The 27,731-nt window shown below is 41.5% G+C and overlaps 1 protein-coding gene across 2 annotated transcripts in view; it reads left to right on the top strand.

The window, feature by feature from the left end:
* The window catches only part of LOC126326728 (AH receptor-interacting protein), a 181,116-nt gene that overhangs the window by 145,074 nt on the left and 8,311 nt on the right, over positions 1 to 27,731 (top strand). The window contains exon 7 of one of the 2 annotated variants that reach the window (XR_007560865.1): positions 10,564 to 10,582. The gene's annotated coding sequence lies outside the window, so the exon portion shown is untranslated. Of the gene's footprint in view, positions 1 to 10,563; positions 10,727 to 27,731 lie in introns of those variants that run through there. The other variant, XR_007560866.1, reaches the window with a different exon arrangement.

The raw sequence follows: 27,731 nt of genomic DNA on the forward strand, positions 1-27,731 counted from the left end.
CACACACACACACACACACACACACACACACACACACACACACACACACACACACACAGACACGTGCAAATGCAAACACAATATTGTTACACTCAATCCTGGATTTTCCATTGTTTGATATTATCAGAAATTTACACTACCACATGTAATACTTCAGATTTGTGTTTCAAGCTAAGAGTACCAGACATGATGTAAAAAGAAAATATTCTCAAATTATCAAGAATAAATATTGCAAAATAACAAAGTGTCAGTGGATGAATTTAAATTGTTTGCATTTACTGTGACACTTACCTCATACTTCATTCCTGACGAAAATCTTGTCATGAAAACAAAATTTTTGGGAACTATAGTTTGGCTAGAAGAGTTTGAAGTGTGGTATTACAGACAAGTGCTGAAGTTTAGATGGGTAGAACTGGTAACTAAAGAAGAGGTACTTAATGGAATTGGAAAAGAAGAGCATTAGAATAAATTTCTTTATTTCATGAGTATGATCACAAATATAGTCCTCAGACCACTGGATTCAGTCTGCAGCCTGGTGAGCACCATAATGTCCAGTTCCATGTTCACAAAACTGAGAGAACTTGTTTAGTCTTGGTAGTCCTTCAGTACTATGGTGAAGAAGGGGAGAAATTTCTGAACAGACTTATGACAGGGAATGTGACATGGGTGCATTACATGAACTCTGAATCTATGGAACAGTCCAAACAGTAGATGCACAGTCATTCTGCCAGAATTTTCAAACTGGTAAATAATGGTTACTTTTTTGGATATCAAAAGTGTTGTCATAACAGATTCAAGAGAGTATTGCATGAGAATACTTTGACGCCACCGGTTTATTATCAGATTCTTATGAAATGCTGAAGGTCAATCCAAAATAAATGGACATGATGATTACTGAAGAAATTCTTCTCCTTCGTGACAATATGTGACTCCATATTGTGAACTTAACAAAGGGAAAACCTCGGAGTTTTTGGCAGGGATGTTATCTATAGTCCAGCCTTTGTACCAAGACACTTTTAACTTTTGCCCTTGGTGACACGCTGACTCAGTGCTCCGCACTGCATGACCACTTGTGAGTTCAGTGATGCTGTTAACAACTGACTGAAGCTCCAGGCAGCACTGTTCTTTGATGAAGGGATAAAGAAGCTGGTATCATGCCACAACAGATGTCTGAATTGGGTGGTGACTAGGTAGAGAAGTGATGTCAATAAATTGTATCAAAAAATATTATCGTTTTCTTTCCTTTTTCTAAATAGTCACTCTGAACTTAATTTATGAATAGCTCTCATAGTAGCATGTGCACTGTGATCAATCAAACTGTGATATAGGAAGCAGGGTAATTATTCTCAGTAATTTCAAATTAAATGTTAATTTCTTCCAGGATGAAGAATGGAAGTTGGCAGAAGCAGACCATTTTCTTGGATGTTCCATAGTAATGTAGATATGTTTAAATTGTAGTAATGCTAAAGATATCAGGGAGTATTTACTTTCTGATAAGCTTCTGGAAGTGAATTGATATGTTGATTGCTTTATTTTCTTTGATTTTCACTTGATGAACACATCACCAACATTAGTTAGATTTTTGTTCATTTTAAAAAATATAACTCCTTCTTTATTGATATTGTTCGTTTCCAAATCATTATGACTTATTCTTCACTCTGAGTAAAGGTTTGCAGACCAGTCTGCTCACTTATCAATTATTCTTAGTACAATCTCTCTATTCCATGTGTGTACAATTAATTTCTAATATTTTTGTAGAGCACCACCTTTCAAATTGTTCAAATGTGTCTTCTTGTATTTTAACATAGAAAGTTATACAATGGTGCATCCCAGACATACAGTTTCCTCTTCATTGAAATCAAAATTTATTGGTGCCAAGCAAGTTTTCAGGAGCAAGTTGGAGGTGGAGGTTAGTTAGGGTAGTTGTTTGAGGGAAAATGTGTGCCCTCAGTGCTGGTGGGCCAGCCCACTTACAGCAACATACAAGACACATGTGGCCTCTCTATCCACAAGAAACTCTCTCCAAAAGAAACTCTATCCAAAAACTTTGCTCATTGTCACATTAGCCAACTTCATTCTTATCCATGCCTTTTCTGTGCTTTTGAGAGCCAAACAAAACCAGAAAGGTCACATCCTATCCTACCCTTTCTGTATTTTTCGCATGGAACAGGCATTCTATAACTCGCCGACACTGCGCCTTCCTGACTTGGTTCAGGTTCCCTGTTTGTTTTTCTGGTGAAGAACTCAACTTATTTTCTTAACTGAAATTTACCTGGTACTTCTCCCAATAACAAGTCATCTTCGTGGATATTGAACTCATCTCTTTGAACCTTAGTTCAAACATTGGTGCTCATAAAACCAACCAGCAAACGACAGTATCTCAACTTCGAAAGCTGTCAGTTACCTTTCCACATTGAACACCCAGTTCCCCACAACCCGTGTGTCTATGGGAAATGAAGGATTTGATGATGGAGCAGAAGATTCAGCACCTATCCCAATATTCTTTTCCATGCTACCAGTCTCCTTCTGACTTTATCCAAACACAAATCTCCTATACAGTCCTCCAGTTACAACAGGAAACCTCATGTCCTCAAACAACTTGGCAGAACGTTTGCTACCCAGTACGGCACGTTCCATGAATGCCTCAACAGATAATTTCTGCAAGCCTATGAAGTTATCACATTAACTTCTGAAATGAGATAATAGCTTCTGAAACTCTCCTTGCACTTCCCAAATGTTGCCTTTCGTAGCCCTCGAAACCTTCACAATATCCTTGTTAAATTAGTATGTTTACAGGCCATCAGCACAACCACACCAACAGGTTCGAGCTGTAAAATTTGCGCATACAATCTTACAATACCACATACTGCAGCCTCACTGTTGGCAAAATATACTGCATTAAAGACAAGGTGAAGTGAGAAACTACTTGGGTCGTTTATCAAAGCTTTGCTAGGGTGATAAAATCAAATTGGCAGAACACAAGAATGGACACTGACAAATTGTCCACTTTGGGGGATGTGAAGTATGGTACTGAGCTTCTGAGCTCAGTGTACAATATTTCTAAAATTCACCATTAATACCACTGTCACCCTTTGTAAAATACAAAAACAATTTTAAAAATAACAGAAATAATTTTAAAGCAACAGGTATATAAAAAAATCTAGTGCTCCAAATGATAGAAAAGACTAAAATGAGATGCAAAAAACAGTGAAATAGGAAACAAAAATGCATATGAGAAATCTTCTGTTTCATATCATCTAATCAAAAACCATACACTCACAAGCACAAATAATCATCTTACCAGTTTGCATAAAATGGAAAAAGCCTCCCCTCTGGACAGTCTTGAGGAGATTGATATTGCTTGTCATTGACACCACAAAATGGACAAGGTCCTCAGGTGGACTGACAAGTTTGGGGGAAAAAAGTGGTCATTAATGCATTTCAGGATATCTTGAACATGATTTGATGTAAATGAATCTCAGTCCTTGACTATTGCCCTTTACCATATGTGTACTTAACTTCGGTAGATAGGGTTCTTTACCTTCCTCCCTTATGAACAGCAGACTACTTTATACTGCTCAGTTATTCTCCTTCTCCCTAGACACAATGTCCATGTACAGAAATGCATCTGCTGGACTTCTAGTCTCTGACTTGCCATGCTGATTACTACTTTGTCAGTGTACCTTGAGTGTTGTTTGTACTGTTTTAACTTACAGTCCTTTCATGTCCATGTTATTTTAAAACCATTACCTGCTCGGATTTCTGTTTATGTTAAAAGGAATTGAATTTGCCCAGCAGGTATGTTTTTAGGTGGTTTCCTGCATTCCACTAGATGAATACCGGGCTCGTATCCTAGCCCCACCTCAGATACACGATTCGCAAACTTTTGCTTATTTTCACATGAATAACACTGAACGCAGACAATTGGTTTTATATATATATATATATATATATATATATATATATTAAAAACAAAGATTCCAAGACTTACCAAGCGGGAAAGCGCCGGCAGACAGGCACATGAACAAAACACACAAACACACACACAGAATTACGAGCTTTCGCAACTGGCAGTTGCTTCGTCAGGAAAGAGGGAGGGAGAGGGAAAAATGAAAGGATGTGGGTTTTAAGGGAGAGGGTAAGGAGTCATTCCAATCCTGGGAGCGGAAAGACTTCCCTTAGATAAACATTTTCATTTGCCAGCCATTGAAGTAACAAAGAAGCCAATCATTCTTTCTGTTTACCACTCACGTGATGGTAATGTGGAAACTTTCTTGAACAAATTAACTGAAGTCCTGGAAAGGGTCTCAGTCCCCAAACTAACATTATAGTATGTAGAGAATTAACACAAGTATTGAGGGTGAAATTACTAACAACTTCCCAAAAATTTTGAGCATTTTCGGCATGGCACAAATTGTAAACACATGAGATTTTCAAAATGTTCCGCTTTAATTTTTTACTGTGTGCTTATGGATGCTCCAAGAGAAAATTTTAGAAGCATTTATAACAGATCTTGGCATTTTGGATCATTACTATCAGATAACAAAGCTAAAGACAGGCTCAGTGAAACCTGCAAAACTGCAGGCTCACAAAATGGATTTTCTCGGATAAGATACATACTTTTTCTGGGACGTTGGCAAGTCAAACCTGGGATGAAGTGTATATGGAAAGTGAAGGTAGGTGCTAAGCTCTTTAAATTTTGCAAGTTGTTTAAATTAATTTTTGAGGTGACATTTCCAAAAGTAGCCATTTCTACTGCAGCAGCTAAGAAAAATAAATGCATAACTGGAGGTATTTCAGAAAGCCCCCATGTGTTGTTGTTGTTGTTTTCTTCAGTCCTGAGACTGGTTTGATGCAGCTCTCCATGCTACTCTATCCTGTGCAAGCTGCTTCATCTCCCAGTACCTACTGCAACCTGCATCCTTCTGAATCTGCTTAGTGTACTCATCTCTCGGTCTCCCTCTACGATTTTTACCCTCCACGCTGCCCTCCAATGCTAAATTTGTGATCCCTTGATGCCTCAAAACATGTCCTACCAACCGATCCCTTCTTCTAGTCAAGTTGTGCCACAAACTTCTCTTCTCCCCAATCCTATTGAATACCTCCTCATTAGTTATGTGATCTACCCACCTAATCTTCAACATTCTTCTGTAACACCACATTTCGAAAGCTTCTATTCTCTTCTTGTCCAAACTAGTTATCGTCCATGTTTCACTTCCATACATGGCTACACTCCATACAAATCCTTCAGAAACGACTTCCTGATACATAAATCTATATTCGATGTTAACAAATTTCTCTTCTTGAGAAACGCTTTCCTTGCCATTGCCAGTCTACATTTTATATCCTCTCTACTTCGACCATCATCAGTTATTTTACTTCCTAAATAGCAAAACACCTTTACTACTTTAAGTGTCTCATTTCCTAATCTAATTCCCTCAGCATCACCCGATTTAATTTGACTACATTCCATTATCCTCGTTTTGCTTTTGTTAATGTTCATCTTATATCCTTCTTTCAAGACACTGTCCATTCCGTTCAACTGCTCTTCCAAGTCCTTTGCCGTCTCTGACAGAATTACAATGTCATCGGCGAACCTCAAAGTTTTTACTTCGTCTCCATGAATTTTAATACCTACTCCAAATTTTTCTTTTGTTTCCTTTACTGCTTGCTCAATACACAGATTGAATAACATCTGGGAGAGGCTACAACCCTGTCTCACTCCCTTCCCAACCACTGCTTCCCTTTCATGCCCCTCGACTCTTATGACTGCCATCTGGTTTCTGTACAAATTATAAATAGCCTTTCGCTCCCTGTATTTTACCCCTGCCACCTTTAGAATTTGAAAGACAGTATTCCAGTCAACATTGTCAAAAGCTTTCTCTAAGTCTACAAATGCTAGAAAAGTAGGTTTGCCTTTTCTTAATCTTTCTTCTAAGATAAGTCGTAAGGTCAGTATTGCCTCACGTGTTCCAACATTTCCTCCCCGAGGTCTGCATCTACCAGTTTTTAGATTCATCTCTAAAGAATTCGCGTTAGTATTTTGCAGCCGTGGCTTATTAAACTGATACTTCGGTAATTTTCACATCTGTCAGCACCTGTTTTGTTTTTGGGATTGGAATTATTATATTCTTCTTGAAGTCTGAGGGTATTTCGCCTGTCTCATACATCTTGCTCACCAGCTGGTAGAGTTTTGTCAGGACTGGTTCTCCCAAGGCCGTCAGTAGTTCTAATGGAATGTTGTCTACTCCGGGGGCCTTGTTTCGACTCAGGTCTTTCAGTGCTCTGTCAAACTCTTCACGCAGTATCGTATCTCCCATTTCGTCTTCATCTACATCCTCTTCCATTTCCATCATATTGTCCTCAAGTACATCGCCCTTGTATAAACCTTCTATATACTCCTTCCACCTTTCTGCCTTCCCTTCTTTGCTTAGAACTGGGCTGCCATCTGAGCTCTTGATATTCATACACGTGGTTTTCTTCTCTCCAAAGGTCTCTCTAATTTTCCTGTAGGCAGTATCTATCTTACCCCTAGTGAGATAAGCTTCTACATTTTACATTTGTCCTCTAGCCATCCCTGTTTAGCCATTTTGCACTTCCTGTCGATCTCATTTTTGAGACGTTTGTATTCCTTTTTGCCTGCTTCATTTACTGCATTTTTATATTTTCTCCTTTCATCAATTACATTCAATATTTCTTCTGTTACCCAAGGATTTCTAGCAGCCCTCGTCTTTGTACCTACTTTATCCTCTGCTGCCTTCACTACTACATCCCTCAGAGCTACCCATTCTTCTTCTACTGTATTTCTTTCCCCTATTCCTGTCAATTGTTCCCTTATGCTCTCCCTGAAACTCTGTACAACCTCTGGTTCTTTCAGTTTATCCAGGTCCCATCTCCTTAATTTCCCACATTTTTGCAGTTTCTTCAGTTTTAATCTACAAGTCATAACCCATAGATAGTGGTCAGAGTCCACATCTGCCCCTGGAAATGTCTTACAACTTAAAACCTGGTTCCTAAATCTCTGTCTTACCATTATATAATCTATCTGATACCTTTTAGTATCTCCAGGATTCTTCCACGTATACAACCTTCTTTCATGATTCTTAAACCAAGTGTTAGCTATGATTAAGTTGTGCTCTGTGCAAAATTCTACTAGGCGGCTTCCTCTTTCATTTCTTAGCCCCAATCCATACCCACCTACTATGTTTCCCTCTCTCCCTTTTCCTACACTCGAATTCCAGTCACCCATTACTATTAAATTTTCGTCTCCCTTCACTATCTGAATAATTTATTTTATTTCATCGTACATTTCTTCAATTTCTTCATCATGTGCAGAGCTAGTTGGCATATAAACTTGTACTACTGTAGTAGGTGTGGGCTTCGTATCTATCTTGGCCACAATAATGCGTTCACTATGCTGTTTGTAGTAGCTTACCCGCGTTCCTATTTTCCTATTCATTATTAAACCTACTCCTGCATTACCCCTATTTGATTTTGTGTTTATAACCCTGTAGTCACTTGACCAGAAGTCTTGTTCCTCCTGCCACCGAACTTCACTAATTCCCACTATATCTAACTTTAACCTATCCATTTCCCTTTTTAAATTTTCTAACCTACCTGCCCGATTAAGGGATCTGACATTCCACGCTCCGATTCGTAGAACGCCAGATTTCTTTCTCCTGATAACGACATCTCCTGGGTAGTCCCCGCCCGGAGATCCGAATGGGGGACTATTTTACCTCCGGAATATTTTACCCAAGAGGATGCCATCATCATTTAATCATACAGTAAAGCTGCATGTCCTCAGGAAAAATTACGGCTGTAGTTTCCCCTTGCTTTCAGCCGTTCGCAGTACCAGCACAGCAAGGCCGTTTTGGTTAATGTTGCAAGGCCATATCAGTCAATCATCCAGACTGTTGCCCCTGCAACTACTGAAAAGGCTGCTGCCCCTCTTCAGGAACCACATGTTTGTCTGGCCTCTCAACAGATACCCCTCCGTTGTGGTTGCACCTACGGTACGGCCATCTGTATCGCTGAGGCACGCAAGCCTCTCCACCAACGGCAAGGTCCATGGTTCATGGGGGGGGAAAGCCCCCATAGACACTTAAATTTCTCAGTTCTTTACAAAAGTGCTGCACTAATCCATAGTTCCTTGAGCACTGTCATCAGTATGAAAAATTATTGGGGATGGTATCACGTATATACAGGGTGTCCCAGCTATCTTGTCCACCCAAAATATCTTTGGAACAATAACACCTATTGGAAAACGACTTTCACCGGTATCAATGTAGGGCTGGGGCCCATGACTGTACATATTTGGAAACCTTCTAAAATGAAAGCATATGTGTTTTTTTATCACAAACTTATGTTTTTTTTTTTTTTTTTTAAGTGGACCTCCTATATTTTTTTTTTTTTTCAGCAATCCATAACATGACAAAGCACACACACAATGGCATTGATTGCATCACAATATTCCCATTACATCCTGAGATATTAAGACGTGAAGTTGACACTTGAAACACCCGACATGCGCTGCTAGCGCATGTCTTGAGGCTCAGGCGTGAACCCCATGCTGCCCGTATTCGCTATGTGATTGACATGCATAACCACACTTCCATACTTATCAAGAGGTCCGAAACGCATAATACGGTCTGCTGCCATCCTGTATTAATGTTGTACATTCCAGCAGGTGTTTATCCCATAGGCTAGGGGTGATGCGGTTCTGTAACATATCTGTGTACTGCAACTTTAGTCACAAAGTTAACTTCGCTTATCATTAATCCATTACTGAAAAGGTAATGCCATTCAACGTTAAAACTTAACTTTATTGTAGATCTAGCGCAAGTGACAGTTAATCATTCACTTGTAATAGTAAAATTCATGTTGATGGTTTTAGTGAAACGAGCAAGGGGACTAAAAGTTTTGCCGTTGTTTAGATAAAAATGTTTTGATTTGGGAAGTTCAGGTAGGACATAGAAGATGAGTGTAAACATGTTTAACCACTTATATTAAAAAACAAAGATTCCAAGACTTACCAAGCGGGAAAGCGCCGGTAGACAGGCACAATAAATAAAACACACAAACACACCCACAAAATTTCTAGCTTTCACAACCGATGGTTGCTTCTTCAGGAAAGAGGGAAGGAGAGGGAAAGACGAAAGGATGTGGGTTTTAAGGGAGAGGGTAAGAAGACATTTGTGTGTGTGTGTGTGTGTGTGTGTGTGTGTGTGTGTGTGCGTGTGCGCACGCGCGTCTACACCTGTCCTTTTTTTCCCCCCTAAGGCAAGTCTTTCCGCTCCCGGGATTGGAATGACTCCTTACCCTCTCCCTTAAAACCCACATCCTTTCGTCTTTCCCTCTCCTTCCCTCTTTCCAGAAGAAGCAACCGTCAGTTGCAAAAGCTAGAAATTTTGTGTGTGTGTTTTATTTATTGTGCCTGTCTACCTGTGCTTTCCCGCTTGGTAAGTCTTGGAATCTTTGTTTTCAATATATTTTTCCTATGTGGAAGTTTCTTTCTATTTTATTTACATGTTTAACCAATTAGTTTTAGTATCACATAATTATCAATGTTATATTCATCTAATGTGTTAAATGACAAATTGTTGGAAACAAATGTTTCTTAAGATCACTGGGTAAAATGGCCCTTTGTAGAATCTTCCACTGTGATACCAGCACTACATACTAAACATAGCATTCACATCTCATGCTCAAAGTGATGCCCATTGGCTTGCATACATAGGGTCACTCTGCGTATGAAGGATGCCCTACTTCGTGCTACTGTTTCCTCTTTGAGCGCTGTACAAGCATCAGTAATGCATTGCTTCATGTCCTCTGGTGGTGTTTGTTCATGTTGGTAAACAGCATCCTTCACTGCTCCCCAAACAAAATAATCCAGCGGTGTAAGGTCCGGAGATCGGGCAGGCCGCCAAACTGGGCCACCTTGTCCAATCCACCTACCAGGGAACTTCCGGTTCAGAAGTCATTGTGCTCGTAAAACGTTATATGCAAGGCATCCGTCGTGCTGATACCACATGACCATTCTCCGGTTAAGAGGTACAGTGTCCAAGAGAAGAGGAAGATTGTGTTGTATAAATCTGGAGTATTGTCTGCCATTTTGGATGCCATTTATAAAGAAAGATCCGATAATGGTATCTCCAATAACCCCACACCAAACATTAACTTTCCGTGGACGTTGATGCTCTACCTGACAGAGCCATTTTGGATTGTCTGCGGACCAATAATGCATATTCCTCATATTGACAATTCCTTTGTTGGAGAATGTTGCCTTGTCGGTAAAGAGAACATCTCCAAAAAAATTTGGATTAGTCAGAAGTTTTTGCTGAGCCCACCGACAAAACGTTAACCTATTGCGGAAGTCATTTCCATGAAGATCCTGATGTAAATGAACGTGGTAAGGATGAAATTTATGACGTTTAAGAATACGCTGTGCACTTGATTTTGACACACCAACTTCACGTTCAATTTGACGTGTGCTGATTAGAGGATTCACAGCTATGGTAGTGAGCACAGCAACTTCAGCACGTTCATCTGTGTGTGTTCTAGGACGATGTCGAGGTCTTGGATTTAAGCTTCCCGTTTCACGTAGACGAGATGTGAGACTGACCAAACATTCGGCGTGAAGGCGATGGCTTGTCAGGGAATCGTCTTCTGTACAGTCGTTCTGCCTGAACAGCATTTCGTCCACCTACAACAGGGTACAGTACAGGTATGTAGAGTAGGGTAGAAAACAGACATATTAACTTAATAATCATAATGTTTGCTAACAGTACTATCAACAAACAAGCAATCTCATAACATATTTCCCGTCAATGTACATTCTCCATAGATAAGCAGCATTTCTACCATATCTTTATGTGTGTACATTATGCTGTACAGTAGAAGTTCTACAACACAACGTTTATTCACAATGTGTACTACCTCCGTGCCGTCACTAGATTACTCTGATGCATGACTACACTGGCACGCGGTGTACTGCGCGCCAAAGCAACAACAAATGGGATGCTCGGAGGATGGTGGAGTACAGGAGTTTGCATGGGTCGCAAATCGTAAACAAAGCGAAGTGGTAACTGTGGCAGCAGTGGGAACTACACTGGACACTTGACTACGTGGAGCCAGGCCCTGCGCGACAGGCACAATGGGTAATATAACGCATTAGATAAACCTTATTTTGGGTGTGCAGGATAAATAAGACAACCTGACGGGTGTACACCGATCGGTACTGGTTCATATTGTGTACGTAGATACGTAAAACGTGCAAGAGGGAAACCATTATGTGCTTATGAGAGTTGATGGCAGCAGACCGTATTATTTGTTTCGGACCTCTTGATAAGTGTGGAGGTGTGATTACACATGTCAGTCACATCGCTATTACAGGCAGCATGGGGTTCATGCCTGAGCCTCAGGACGTGCGCTAGCAGTGCATGTCGGGTGTTTCAAGCATCAACTTCGCGTCTCAATATCTTGGGATGTAATGGGAATATTGTGATGCAATCAACGCCATTGTGTATGTGTTTTGTCATGCTATGGATTGCTGAAGAAAAAATATAGGAGATCCATTTATAAAAACATAAGTTTGTGTTAAAAAACACACATGCTTTCATTTTAGAATGTTTCCAAATATTCCCCCAGGGGCTCAGCATTCATTTGCTGGATACGGGCTTGGCGACCCCGGGGTTCCTGAGCTGGGGACTGGTAAGCGCCGCCAGTCCCCTGTCACCGTAAGCTCTGGGCATACTTCAACGACCACCGTGCAGCGCGGCGTTGGAATGTTGGAATGTTGGAATGTTGTGTGCCCGGATCGCAAGGATGGAATAAACCTCTATAAACAACCCCTCAATCTCAAGGTGTGCTGTGCGCCGATGAGATGCATGGCTGTTGAGGTGGAACAGTCATTAGCGGGCAACCTCTGGGGAACCTGTCGCACCTCAGTTGTATAAGGCTTACCTAGGCACACGGGGCTCTGTCTAGGTGGACTTCTAGTTCCCTAGCTGCTCGTGGGACCAAGATGGATCCTTCAAATCCTATTTTCCTCCTCCCAGTGGAAAGGGTGGGCCGCTGGAAGGTTCTAACACCCAGTCTCTGAAGAGGGTTCGTACAGTCAGTCCCCCTGACTGCCGCACATCTTTGGCCAGTGAAGTCTTTAGTAACAGAATGCATTCTGGTACTCAGAATGTGTTTCTCATTGTGAAACGGAAGGTTGGTAGTTTTGAGAAGGTTTCGCCCTTCTATATACAGAAGGGTCTGGAGGGCATCTGTGGCTCCTTAAAATCAGTGAAGTGTTTGCGTAATGGGACCTTGCTCATGGAAACTTCCACTTCCCAGCAAGCCACTAACCTGCAAGCTGCTAAATGCCTTGGGGAGTATGCCATAGTCACTGAACTGCACAGCACCTTGAATTATAGCAAAGGTGTTGTGACATGCCGGGATCTAGTCAACATTCCCAAAGACAAAGTGCAACGTGAGAGGGCTCCAGAAGGTATCGTTGATGTTCAACATATCATGAAGAGGGTTGAAGGCAATCTTGTGAAATCCGACTCTTTTATTCTGACCTTAAGTAGCACGACACTTCCAGAACATATTAAAGCTGGCTTCCTTCGCCTTAGTGTGCGCCCTTATTTCCCATCACCAATGCAACCACCTTAGGGTGTAAAGGTGAAGTGACTTGTGGCAACTGTGGTAAGGCTGCTCATGGAGGAGTTGGTTGCTCGTCTCCAGCCAGATGTATTAATTGCTCTGGGAATCACGCTGTTTGGAGTAGGGACTGCCGAATATTTTTAGAGGAACGCAAAGTCCAAGAAATAAAAACAACCAGGCGTATCCATCCCTGGTTCAGAAGCCTACTCCAAAAGTCGATGCCTCAACACAGACCTAGGTGGTGAGTGTTGGCACTAACACCTGCAGCTGTCAGTGCACTTGCAACACAGCCAGTGTTTCAGAGCCGGTAGCCCCTACTCGAACGGCAGACAAGGGTACAGTGGCGAACTTGGGCCAGCTCCTGTCGCCTCCAACGGCTGAGGCTGTTCCCAAGCCCAGTGCGCCAATTACCACTCCCACATCAGCTCCCCTAAAGCCCACCAAACCACAGAAAGCTCCTGTACAGCAGCAACACCGGGTCAAATCCCGTGGTAAACCGTCTGATCATGCGGCTGTTGTTTTACGTGAGGCTTCATCTGACTCTTCCCCAGAGTTGATGGAATACTACGTATGTGTGGGGCAATCATCTCGCCCCACACCTGCCCTTCCACCTGCTGCAGTCTCCCCACCCCGTCGCAGAGACAGGATGAAGGTGCTACCCCCAACATAGATGGCTCCCATACTTCAGTGGAACTTGCAAGGGTTCAGGACGCATGTGGAGAAACTTCGTCTACTCTCTCAGGGTAGACCACTGTGTCTCTGTCTCCAGGAGACTTACTTCTATCCCTCATACTCCCCTGAGCTGCGAGGCTATACACTCCACAAAACGGACGACCTGCGTGGAGAGAGAGCTGGAGGAGGTGTAGGTATTTTCGTCAGGACGGACTACCACTCCTCGCCTCTCTCGCTTATGACGACTTTACAGGCTGTCGCTGTGTCTGTGCAAGTACGTCACCCATTGAGTGTCTGTTCACTTGACTTGCCCCACATGACGCACTTGATGAAGTGGCCCTCACCGACCTTCTTACACAGCTCCCCCAACCATTCATTATTTGTGGTGATTTTAATGCCCACAATGTGCTTTGGGGCTCTGCAATTACCTGCCCCAGGGGTAGAGCAATTGAGAGGCTTCTCCTGTCATCCTGTGCCTACTTGCTCAATGGAGGACAGAGTACTCATTTCTGCACAGCGACTGGGTCATTCTCGGCCATTGATCTCTCGCTTTGGTCTCCAGCTCTTGCCGCCAGTGCTCACTGGAAAGTGGTCACTGACTTGCATGGCAGTGATCATTTCCCCATCTGGATTCACCTGCCAGATGGCGTGGGCTCCGAAAGGAGACCACCACGATGGGTGCTCAGTGGTGCTGACTGGACACTTTATAGCCAGTTGGCCCAATTCGAACACTGTGCGACTGTTGAGGTGTGGGTGGATCATATTACCGAAACAGTCCACCACACCGCTGCAGCATCCATTCCACAGTCCACAGGCCCCCGGAAGAGGCCATTTGTGCCTTGGTGGAGTGCCGAATGCCGCTCTGCAATCAGGACCAGGCATGCGGCCTCTGCGTCGGTTCAAGTCTCGGCCGACTGCTGAGAATCTTGCAGTATTTCGGGTGGCGAGGGCAAGATGTCGCCGCATTATTCGTGAGAGCAAGAAGAGGTCTTGGCAACAGTTCCTGAACACCATTAATCGTTCCATTGTGTGGGAGACCATCAGGAGAATTTCTGGCAGAGGAGGGAGGTGCCCCATAGCTGCTGTAATGAATAACGGCACTCTCCACACGGATCCGCGAGACATTGCCCAGCGGCAGCGTATTTTGCCACAGTTACTGCAACAACCAGTCCCACAGTTACTGCAACGACGTCAGGATCCAGGTTTCCAGCACCGTAGAGCCGTGGCTGAGAGATGTAGTCTGGATTCCAGTCCACCTCTCATGAAGTTTACAACTGCCCATTTTCTATGTGGGAGCTGTATTCTGCATTGTCTGGAGCTCGTGACACATCCCCTGGTCACGACAGGATCCATTACAGTATGCTATGGCACCTCACAATGCGCAACAAAGAAATTCTCCTCGCACTTTTTAATGCAATTTGGGCGTCGGGTCACTTTCCTGATGCGTGGCGTGAGGCAGTTTTAATCCCTTTTTTAAAATCTGGGAAAGACCGCAGGAGCCCAAGTAGCTACCATAGTGTTGCCCTCACTAGTTGCATAGGGAAGACCTTGGAGCGGATGGTCAACCGCCGCCTTGTCTGGATGTTAGAATCCCGGCAACTCCTTAGTCGCTTTCAGTGTGGGTTCAGGAGGTTTCGTTCCACCTTCGATAACCTTGCCCTCCTGGAGGTGGCTATACAACAAGCTTTCCTACGCCGTCACCACCTTCTAGGTGTATTTTTCGACTTCGAGAAGGCCTACGATACCACTTGGAGGCGTCTCATCCTGGAGCAACCTCATGAATGGGGTTTTCGGGGTTGTCTTTCAGTCTTTCCTCCTGCCACGATATTTTAGATACCGAATTGGTGACGTCCTGTCTGATCGCTTTGAGCAAGAAAACGGTGTCCCTCAGGGTAGCGTTTTAAGTGTAACTCTCTTTGCCATCACTATTAATAGCATTACGTCCATAGTGAAAAGTCCTGTCCTATGTTCTTTGTTTGTGGATGATTTCTCTTTGTTTTGCTCTTCTTCAAGCCCTGCAACGACAACTCGTCAGTTGCAACTTACAATTAGACCTGTGGATGACTGGTCGCGGAAGAGTGGTTTTAAGTTTTCCACCAAGAAGTCCGTATGTGTTCTTTTTAACCGTTCTCGTTCGATTTTAACCTTTGCTGAGTTGCGGATGAGGGACACTATTCTTACTTTTAAGGACACGGTGAGGTTTCTGGGGCTCATTTTTGACTCGAAGCTCACGTGGTTACCTCATCGTAAAGACCTGAAACGGCGGTCACTTAAGGCTTTAAGTATTTTAAAATGTCTTAGCCACAGTACATGAGGAGCTGACAGGACGTGTCTGCTCCAGTTTTACAGGGCATTTGTGCGATCTCGGCTTGATTATGGGTGCACGGTGTATGGGTCTGCGAGGCCTTCTTACTTAAAGATGTTGGACGTTGTGCACCATGAAGGGCTTCGGTTGGCCACTGGGGCATTCCGAACTAGCCCCATACCAAGCCTCTGTGCAGAAGCTGGTGAACCGCCACTTCCTATGCGGCGACGGCTACTTCCAGTGCGCAAGGCGTATAAAACTTTGTCCACACCATACACCCCTGCATACCATGCCGTTGCTCAGCCTCCTCTGGCACAGTTATTTCATAACCGGCAACGTGTGACGCAGCCATATGGGATACGTGCACAGGGTTGCCTCGCTGCGATGTCTATGGCTGGTCTTCGTGTTTTGCATCGCGGTTGGAGCAGATCCCCACCTTGGCTCCTCCGCAGACCCAAACTTATTTTAGATTTGACTAATTTTAAGAAGGATCGCACACCAGATTTTACATTCCAATCTCTGTTTTTTAACATTTTAGATGTGCACATTTTAGATGTGCATCCCACTTGTGACAGGATACTTCCCAGGACTCGATGAGACTCTGAATGTGGCTCTCCAGCAGGGATAAGACTTCCTACAATCCTGCCCCGAAATGAGATCCATCCTTCATGAAATCCTCCCCACTCCACAAAGAGTGTCTTTCCGCCGTCCACCTAACCTTCGTAACCTCTTGGTTCATCCCTATGAATTCCGCAAACCACCTTCCATACCCTCTGGCTCCTACCCTTCTAACCACCCCCGGTGTAAAACCTGTCCTATGCACCCTCCCACCACCACCTACTACAGTCCTGTAACCCGGAAGGTGTACACGGTCAAAGGCAGAGCCACGTGTGAAAGCACCTACGTGATTTACCAACTGACCTGCCTACACTGCAACGCTTTCTATGCGGGAATGACCAGCAACAAACTGTCCATTCGCATGAATGGACACAGGCAGACAGTGTTTGTTGGTAATGAGGATCACCCTGTGGCTAAACATGCCTTGGTGCACGGCCAGCACATCATGGCACAGTGTTACACCGTCCGGGTTATCTGGATACTTCCCACCAACACCAACCTATCCGAACTCCGGAGATTGGAACTTGCCCTTCAATACATCCTCTCTTCTCGTTATCCACCAGGCCTCAATCTCCGCTGATTTCAAGTTGCCGCCACTCATACCTCACCTGTCATTCAACATCATCTTTGTCTCCACACTTCCGCCTTGACTGACATATCTGCCCAAACTCTTTGCCTTTAAGTATGTCTGCTTGTGTCTGTGTGTGTATGGATGGATGTGTGTGTGTGTGTGTGTGTGTGTGTGTGTGTGTGTGTGTGTGTGTGGGTGCGCGCGAGTGTATACCTATCAGTTTTTCCCCTAAGGTAAGTCTTTCTGCTCCCGGGATTGGAATGACTCCTTACCCTCTCCCTTAAAACCCACATCATTTCATCTTTCCTTTTCCTTCCCTCTTTCCTGACAAAGCAGCCGCCGGTTGCGAAAGCTCGAAATTTTGTGTGTGTGTGTTTATATATAAAATAGAAAGAAACTTCCACATGGGAAAAATATATTAAAAACAAAGATTCCAAGACTTACCAAGTGGGAAAGTGCCGGTAGATAGGCACAATAAATAAAACACACACACAGAATTTCTAGGAGAGGAAAGAGGGAAGGAGAGGGAAAGACGAAAGGATATGGGTTTTAAGGGAGAAGGTAAGGAGTCATTCCAATCCCGGGAGCGGAAAGACTTACCCTAGGGGGAAAAAAGGACAGGTGTACACTCGTGCGCGCGCGCGCGCGCACACACACACACACACATATCCATCCGCACATACACAGCATGTGCGGATGGTTATGTGTGTGTGTGTGTGTGTGTGTGTGTGTGTGTGTGTGTGTGTGTGTACACCTGTCCTTTTTTCCCCCTAGGGTAAGTCTTTCCGCTCTCGGGATTGGAATGACTCCTTACCCTCTCCCTTAAAATCCACATCTTTTCGTCTTTCCCTCTCCTTCCCTCTTTCATGAAGAAGCAACCGTCGGTTGTGAAAGCTAGAAATTCTGTGTGTGTGTTTGTGTGTTTTATTTATTGTGCCTATCTACCGGCAAGATTTACCAAGCGGGAAAGCGCCGGCAGACAGGCACATGAACAAAACACACAAACACACACACAGAATTACTAGCTTTCGCAACCGATGGTTGCTTCTTCAGGAAGGAGAGGGAAAGACGAAAGGATGTGGGTTTTAAGGGAGAGGGTAAGGAGTCATTCCAATCCCGGGAGCGGAAAGACTTCCCTTAGGGGAAAAAAAGGACAGGTGTACACTTGCACGCGCACACACACACACACACACACACACACACACACACACACATCCATCCGCACATACACAGACACAAGCAGACATATTTAAAGGCTATATATATATATATATATATATATATATATATATATAGAAAGAAACTTCCACATGGGAAAAATATATTAAAAACAAAGATTCCAAGACTTACCAAGCGGGAAAGCGCCGGCAGACAGGCACATGTGCCTATATATATATATATATATATATATATATATATATATATATATATATATATATATATCCAAGTGACATCCTAATATATAATGCAGTAAATAAAACCAAAAGGCAGACACAAGCATAATAAGATACAAACCAAATGTGAATTTTTCCTTCGCAGCCCGTCCAATAAGTTTCCCCTGACCTGAGGTTCTGGGTGTCTTTGCCTAAACCTCTCCAATCCTTTTCCTTCACCCCTCTTCCTCCCCCTTCAACCCTTCTGCTGGAAGGAGGAGCCACTGGCTCTGAAATCTTGCATAAGTATAAGCTCCTTTTATGTGTGTGTTATCCTGCTGCCACTTGGTGAGTAGATTTTCTTATCTACTCAGTTACAATATCAATCAAAGATGGTGATAGAATAGCATTCCTCAAGAATTAACTAATTCAGTAAATGATTATGTATCTGTTGTTGCAGAGAAGCTGCAGCAAAAATTCCTAAAACACATGTAGCACCCACAATGGCTTACACAGCAAGCAAAATTGTTTCTCACAACAGAGCTTGAAGTTAGGAAGACAGTACAACAATTAAAAAATAACAAATCAGCAGGCATAAATGAGCTTCCTATCTCTGATCTGACAGCAAGCATAGATAGTATATAAGCCTATTAACAAATATAATGAATGATATTTTAGTTTAAATATTTCCCCAGAATACCGAAAGCATGTATAATGATCCTCTTGCTAAAGAAAGTTAATGTGGCAAGCATTGAAAACTAAAGGACAGTTCTAAATGCTGTCTTCGTTCTCAAAAATTTTGTAAATTGAATATGGAAGTGGAGAGGAAGAGAAGAAAGGAACTATTTATTTCAACTGCATTGGGACTTTATGTAGAATCAGCAGTGATGAGTGAAGATTTGTGCCGGATCAGGATTCGAACTCGAAATCTGTTGCTTTCTAAGCAGTTGTACTAAGCATTGTGCCACATGGACACAGTGTTCATCACATTGCACAGACTATGTCAGCAAGGCCACTGGCCAACCCATTTTTCCACTTAACACCACCTATACTCAGTCCTCATCCCTGCCCTCCATGCCTGATACTTTGAGATTCCTGCAAGAAGCCGAACATATTTGTGCATCGGCAGTGAAGGTCGTGGATTCATTGCCCATCGAGGCATATCAATATTATGAATGCCTGAATTGTCAATCTTGTCTTTTGAACAATTTTGTTTGGCCTGATTAATGCAACTGCCAAGTAAGCAGTAGAGCCCGGCCCAGCACACATTTTCAGTCGGTGCCGCCGATTCCACATGAAGTTCTGATCAAGCTGACATTAGTAATTCCTTTCCTTTCTTTTCTCACTCCTCCACCTTCAATTTATATAATATGTATCACAGCTGTGTATTCCACATGGCGTCTGTTACTTTAGACATGTCCGAAAGGACACCACCTTTTCATAAAATTCTAAAAAATAATTGAAGCAGTTTTGGAAGAGAGACTGAGAAGGTACATGAGTAAATGCAGCCTCTTCAGTTAGTTAGTTAGTTAGTTACATGTTCCATTGATCAATCTCATGGTAACCATTATGGTGTGAAACGTGTCAAGTGCATAAGAAGTGCACATGAGTCAACGGTTTTTTTAGGCGTATAATTTTTATTACCTAACCCATTCCTTTAAATGGTGCAAAATGCGTAAATTATACCTATAGATGTATTTATTTCTATTCGTGAATTCATCTGTGATGGAGGAGGAGTTGTCAAGGAGGTATGATTTCAATTTATTTAAAACTATTATTGCTGTCTGTAAGACATTTTATTTCATCTGGTAATTTATCAAAAAGTTTTATAGCAGCATATTTTACCCCTCTCTATGCTAAAGATAGGTTAAGTAGAGGATAGTGTAAGTCTGTCTTTCTTCTTGTATTATGATCATGAATGTCACTGTTGTTTTTAAACTGGTCCATGTTGTTGAGAACATATTACATTACTGAGTAAATGTAGTGTAAGGCTGTTGTAAGAATTCTTAACCTTTTAAAGAGATGCCTACATGATGTGCGACTATGAGCCACACATATTATTCTAACCATTTTCTTTTGAGCAGTGAATACTTTCAGCCTAAGTGTTGAGTTACCCCAAAATATTATTCTGTATGACATCAGAGAGTGAAAGTATATTAGCTTATTATTGACTTTTTTTGCCACTGGTGTACTATACATACGACCAGAATCTCTTTGGGTTTTCTACCATATTTTGAAACAATGTTTCATAATATGGTAGGTTTTCTACCATAATATGGTAGGTTTTCTACCATATTTTGAAACAATGTTTCATAATATGGTAGGAAACCCAAATAGATTCTGGTCGTATGTATAGTACACCAGTGGCAAAAACAGTCAGTACCATCTCTGCGTGATAGTGGTGGAAATGTTACCCATGATGGTGCACTAAAGCGGAGTTACTTCAATAATTCCTTCATGAAAGAAGACGAAGTAAATATTCCAGTATTCAAAACCAGAAAAGCTGTTAGTTGAGCAAGCCAGAAGGACTTGGTATATGAGAAACAGTTGATAAATGTGCAAAACGTGGAGATTTTCACATGTCTGCTGATGATAAAATTTTAATAACACACTGATCAGACAAGAAATATATGAACATAAGGTGTTCCTCACAGTAATGTATTGAGTACAGTTCTGCCTGTACACACACACACACACACACACACACACACACACACACACACACACACACACAGTGACTTTCCAGACAGTGTAAGATGCGGAGAAGTAGTTCTCTTTACCAATGACAGAGCAATATTACAGTTACAGATAAAACATTAAAACTATTAGAAAAAGCAAAGGAAACCCTCAAAGATGTTTATGGTTGGACAGTGTGTAATAAATTACGTTGAACATAAAGAAAACGAACAGTTTCAACGTAAAGAGAGAAAGCAATTCTGCTGCTTTGAGCATAGATGATAAATCTATAGATTGATATCAAACACGAAGTTTTTCAAAATTGACATTGATAGTCAACAAGAAATGAATGTACAAAGATACTGGTGAGAATGTCATCAGCACGCTCTGCACTTTGGGTGTTATCATTATTTTGTAGCAGCCAATGTCTCGTGGTAACATACTATACCTATATTTCTCAATTCTTACAAGAAACCCCTTGAGTGTGAGGTTGCAAATTCAGTCTTTAGTTAGACTCATTTGAAAGTGTTGTATTAACAATTATGACAGCAAAAATATTAGCTGCTAAGGTCTCACCATGTGCATCAGGAGATCGACAGAAAATCAGTATGTCAGATGTATGTATTGGGATTTCAAAGTGGACATTGTTGATATCCAAGAACTTGCATCTGAACATCAAATGAAAAATGGTGTGCGCCACAGTGGCCACAAATATTCGCACCATAAAGATCAAAGACAATCTCCTTGGGAGTTACAAACCATGCAAGACATTCAGCTAGGTAAACAATGCACATACAGTCAAATAGGTGTGATGTGGTAGTGAGAACTCATGAAATGTGATGGCATACAACAGATTGTAAAACATACTATTGAGGAACTTTTTGTGAAACTGGCTGTCTTTCAAGGCATAGCTGCAGATCGTGTGATATGTTTTACAGGCAAGGAAAAAATAAACATCCAGAGGCCAAATTTCTCCAGTGGTTCCAGGTGGTATGAATTACAATGCCAGGAGGGATAGTCTACTCTAAAGGAGTGTGATTTTTACACACAGAGCAGGAGTCAAGCAAAAGCGAGTTACTTTCAACAATCTGTTGGCCAAAGGCAGTGCTCATATCATAGTCTGCTATGCCCTTTTTCCACTCTCACTTGCTGTGACATAAATATTCCCTACTGCCCCTGCAAGATCATGCACACAAGAAAGAATCATAGTGGGCAGAGCACCTCCAACTTCTCGTAGCACTATAAGTAACTTTCCAGCAAGTTTACCATCAGATTAACAATAGGCATGTGTATCTTGTCTACAAATTTTCAGGTGATTCCACTGCTTGCTGTGTATCGTCAAGTTGATACTTTGTTTGAAATTTCATTTTCTTGCAAGTTCCAATTCTGTAGCACTATTTGAAGTTGTGCAACCATCCACTGCTTAACTTGAAATTGCTGTAACCTACACTGACCAGCACGAAAAATGCAACACCCAATAAATGATGTGTTATGATTGTGTAATTATCTATTTAATCAAAGTGAAGCACTTCAACCATTTTTTTGTGGAGGGTATGTTATTTACATTGCTTTGTGAGCAAACAATGAAGTGTTGATTGCTTAGTGCACTAGCCTCAAATGGTTGTTTCCCAAGCAACCTGGTAATCACAACACCGAATGTGAGCAAATAATGTTTTCCTGCCCTTGTAGCGCTTATTGTTGTACCCCAGTTTTTGCCATTTCAGTCACACATGTTTGTAGTATCTTTCTGTGGCTGTCTTAGTTGGCTTTGTGGAGTAAACATGCTGTTAATCCCTGAACAAGCTGAAAAAGCTGTTGCTTTGGTGGAAGATGCCCGCAGCATGCATTACAATGCAGAAGTTTTGAGGACTACACCTTTCACGATTTCCAGAACTGTATGAAGGTACAGCGAAACTGGAGGCTTTGCAAGGAGACAAGGAATAGGCTGGAGAAGAGCAACATGGGAGAGAAATGACCGCTTCTTACAACTTCAAGTTCTCCACAACCATGACACCACTACAATTGAAGTGCAAAATTGACTCCACCATGTTCAAGGGGTGAATGTTAGTGAGAGAACCATTCGAAGAAGACTAGAATAAGCCAATCTTCAGTCCAGAAGACCTGCAACAGGTCTGGAACCCACAAGAGAGCCTTACACAGCTCGACTACGTTTTTTAATGGAACATCTTGCCTGAACAGTACAACAATGGAATTGAGTGTTTTTCACCAATAAATCGCACTCTGGCCTCTGATCACCTGACAGAATAGAGGAGGTCTGGAGAAGGCCAGGGGAAAGGTATACCCCTTGCACATTCTCATCCAGGATGCCTTTTCAGGGTGGTTCTATGGTGATGAGGGCAGCAATAAATAAAGCTGCAGGCACAGATTTGATTGTCATAGAGCATGAGAGTCTTACCTCACATTGGTATGTGGAGGAAATCCTTCTGGAGCATGTTGTGCCTTTCACTCCATTTATTGGTGATAATTTTACACTAATGCACAACAATGCACGCCCACATGTTTTGGTGATTGTGCAGGAATTCTTGGATAAACAAGGATTCACTCTATAGGTTGGCCTGCTTGAAGCCCTGATTTTAATCCTATTAAGTACGTTTGGGACTGACTGCGGAGAAGAGCCTGTCAGCACTAACCAGAGACCCTAGAGGACCTACAGAATGCCCTCCTGAAAGAATGGCATATGAGCCATTAATAGGAAGATGCCAGAAAGGTTGAATGCCATCACTGGTGCAACAGATGGCAATACGTGCTTTTGAATATCTGAATAGAGGTGTCTGAGATCGTTTCTGAGGTCTGTGAGGTAAAGTGTGAAGTGTATAATATCAAAATACGTGCATTAGCTTCATGAGCTTACTCAAAATTTCCTTAAAGTGTGCATCTCTGGTTTAATTTGTTTATAATCGTCTTTCTTTTATCATTGTTGGACACTTAGATGGGAGAATACCTCAATATTCCATGATAAGTTAGTGGATTGGTCTCATAAAAGAGTCATAAATTTAAAATAAATTTCAGATTTTGTAAGAAATTTGTGTATTGCATTTTTAGTGCCAGTCAGCGTATGTCATTCACATTTGGACATGCATAATGTAGCAGGTGACCATCATACACATCCTGTAAATTGTATCGAGCATCCTTGAAAAGCACAAATACCAGTTTTTGTCACAAGTGTCCCTTGTCCTCCCTTGAATATTTATAATTTTTCTTATCCACTACATGGTCATATTGCCATGGCTTATTTGAAATATTTTCATAATTGTTTTCATACTGTCACTGTACTCCGCACATACATTGTCCACACAGACACACACAACACCACACATTCCACTAACTCATTTTTCAGAAACGGTAATATGTTGCATTTCATCTGACACTTGTTTTTTCACTCTGCAAAATTCCTTGGGTTCCTTTCTGATGAAATGTCAACTTAAACAACTGTTGTAAATAAAATAGAAAGAAACTTCCACATGGGAAAAATATATTAAAAACAAAGATTCCAAGACTTACCAAGTGGGAAAGCGCCGGTAGACAGGCACAATGAACAAAACACACACACAGAATTACTAGCTTTCGCAACCGATGGTTGCTTCTTCAGGAAAGAGGGAAGGAGAGGGAAAGACGAAAGGATGTGGGTTTTAAGGGAGAGGGTAAGGAGTCATTCCAAGACTTCCCTTAGGGGGAAAAAAAGGACAGGTGTACACTCGCGCGCACACACACACACACACACACACACACACACACACACACACACGCACACATATCCATCCGCACATACACAGACACTGTGTATGTGCGGATGGATATGTGTGCGTGTGTGTGTGTGTGCGCGAGTGTACACCTGGTGTACACTCGCACACACACACATATTGTACACCTGTCCTTTTTTCCCCCTAAGGGAAGTCTTTCCGCTCCCGGGATTGGAATGACTCCTTACCCTCTCCCTTAAAACCCACATCCCTTCGTCTTTCCCTCTCCTTCCCTCTTTCCTGAAGAAGCAACCATCGGTTGCAAAAGCTAGTAATTCTGTGTGTGTGTGTTTGTGTGTTTTGTTCATTGTGCCTGTCTACCGGCGCTTTCCCGATGGTAAGTCTTGGAATCTTTGTTTTTAATAAACAACTGTTGTTGTAGATATAAGACAATGTTTGCTCTGTTTTGTATCAGTACTACTAGCATTGTTTTGAGTTCCTTGATGACTAAGCAACCAAGTACACCTGTGCTGCATATCAAGGAAAATATTATTAATATTAGTAGTTCTATTTATAATCGTGCAACAACAGCGTGTTTGTGATTACATAAACCCAGAAAAACAAACAAAACAGTATTTTACATCAGAGGATAAAATTGTATTATAAATCGCCAAAGAAAGTGAAAAAGATTACTAAGACATTTGTTTTAAAATGCAGCTGAAATATTCTTCAGAAGTAAAGACTTGTGCACAGTCAAGGATTGTTTAGGGAGTAGTGGATATAATGAAAAGAGGTAACTACATCATCTTGTCACGTTTCAGTACATGGTTATTATTTACTGCTTTCACAAGGAACATGTGTCAAGGTGTATAATGCATGGCAGTTATGCCCATTGGATTAGGTTTTCAGATGGACAACTGAGTGTGGGGTCCAGAATTGAGACAAGGGTCATAGCAGTGTCTTATCAGTCCAGAATCATTGGCATGAGTGGCAGTGGAGAGTGGAACTATGTTTTACATTTCAAGTGACTGGAAGCAGTCCAGGACTCATCAGGGTGTGTCCTGAGTGTTTGTGCAGTGAAGAAGGAAACGATGTTTTATTTATCTATTTAGCTGAAACACCTTTTGTGTAAATTAAGGAAAATTATACAATAGAGAATTACTGAATGATGCAATGTAGCTGTTAGGAAGCTGATCTCATATTTGGGAAAATGGAGCTACTCTGCCTAGCCATCTTGATTTGTCTTTTCCAGGATCACTAGGGCAATACCAGGAACAATATTCTGCCAACACGTTACAATTTCAGCAAATTCTCAAGTGCACTATACGACATTCTCAACCAAGTCTGCCCATTAATAAAAAATAGAATTCAGTCACATGTTGCATCCCGAAACTAGAGACAAAGTTAAGTCACTGAGGCTAGAGAAAAACTAAGATGGTATGAGTATGCCTATGCTAAATGACTTCAGCAATAAAAACTTAAAAGAATGAGTTCAAAAAGTATAAGAAATACTATATTCAAAACTCAAATAATATTTCCAAAATATCATGGTCACTGGTAAATAAAAAATAAGGAAAATCTGGGAAACATGCAACAGAAAATCACTTGCTGATAAGTGGTAAATAGAAACTGAGCAGAATAAGGTAGCAGATCTACTTAAAATTATTTTGCCTCTGTTGGCTCCAGCATGAACATCAGCTTAAAAATCACAAATACAAAGTCAGAGGAGTACCAGGGTCAGGAAGTATTTTTTTGACACCAGATGAAGAAGAAATAATTCAAATAGTGAGTAGTTGGAAGAATTCCCATGCAGCAGGATATGATGGTCTTAGTCTGGACACTATTAGGAAATGTATTTCTCAGCAATTATCAACTTTAAATGGAAGATGGTCTATTTCCAGATGAGTTGAAAATTATTCGAGTTGTGCCTATATCTAAAAAAGGAAACGAAAATGTGGAAGAAAACTTTTGACCTATATCTGTTTGTCCCATAATACCAAAAATCTTTAAGAAAGTGATATACATAAGAATCTGGAACTTCCTGGTAAGCAAAATGTGATTTCAAAGGGGCAGTATAGGTTTGTCAAGGGATCATCCACCATTATGGCAGCATCCTACGTAATAAAAAACATCACTCAAGCAATAGACAATAAAGAACATGTATGTGACATCTTTCTAGACACAAAAAGCATTTGACTGTATTGATATGGCACTATTGCTGGATAAACTGTGGAACTATGGCATTTGTGGCACAGGCCATAATCTGATTAGATTCCACTTGACAAACAGGAAGCACTTTGTATCTATTTGCATTACAAAGGGATCAAACACCACTGACATTAATTTTGGTATTCCACAGGGGTCAGTATTAGGACCATTTCTTTTCATTATTTATGTTAATGATATTCAATCCACAACAAACCCCACTTCAGATATCTTATATGCAGACATACCACATTAATATGTCATAGTCATAGCTATTTGCAACTTGAAATGGAATCCGATACTTCAGCAGGCATAATTATAAACTATTTTAATGAAAGCAACCTAAAGTTAAATACCAATATTTAATATATATTGAATTTGATCTTGGGAGGCAAAAAATTCATGAAGACCAAATTTTACTGGATGATGAATACATTTAAAAAAGGATACTCAACCAAATTTCTTGTCCTGACACCTGTTGCAGAGTTAAATTGGTCTGATCATGTAAATGGTATCTGCATAAAGCTGTCTACTACCATATATGCCCCAAGAAAACTGACCCCTTTTTGCACCATTACCACTCTGAGGCAAATGTATTTTGCACTTTTTGAATCCGATCTGAGCTATGGAATAGAGCTATGGGGGTCCAGCAACAAAAGTAGTATGAAAAGTTTGCTTATCCTACAGAAGAAGGCATTTGGAATTCTGGGAAAGAAATGTGCTAGGGAAACCTGCAGATATTTGTTTAAAGAATTTAAAATACTAACTGTTCATAATTTGTATGTACTTAAGATAATCAATATGGAAGTAAAAAGCAACGAAACACTTAATAAAGAAATACATTAACCCAACACTAAAGGTAGAAAGAGCGACCCCACAACATCTCTCATAGAACTACACTTTGAGAAAAGCTTTCACTGTGCAGGCATAAAACTGCTGAATCTCTTATGTCCTGA

This window comes from Schistocerca gregaria, chromosome 1 (genome assembly GCF_023897955.1).
Source record: "Schistocerca gregaria isolate iqSchGreg1 chromosome 1, iqSchGreg1.2, whole genome shotgun sequence".
Taxonomy (NCBI): domain Eukaryota; kingdom Metazoa; phylum Arthropoda; class Insecta; order Orthoptera; family Acrididae; genus Schistocerca; species Schistocerca gregaria.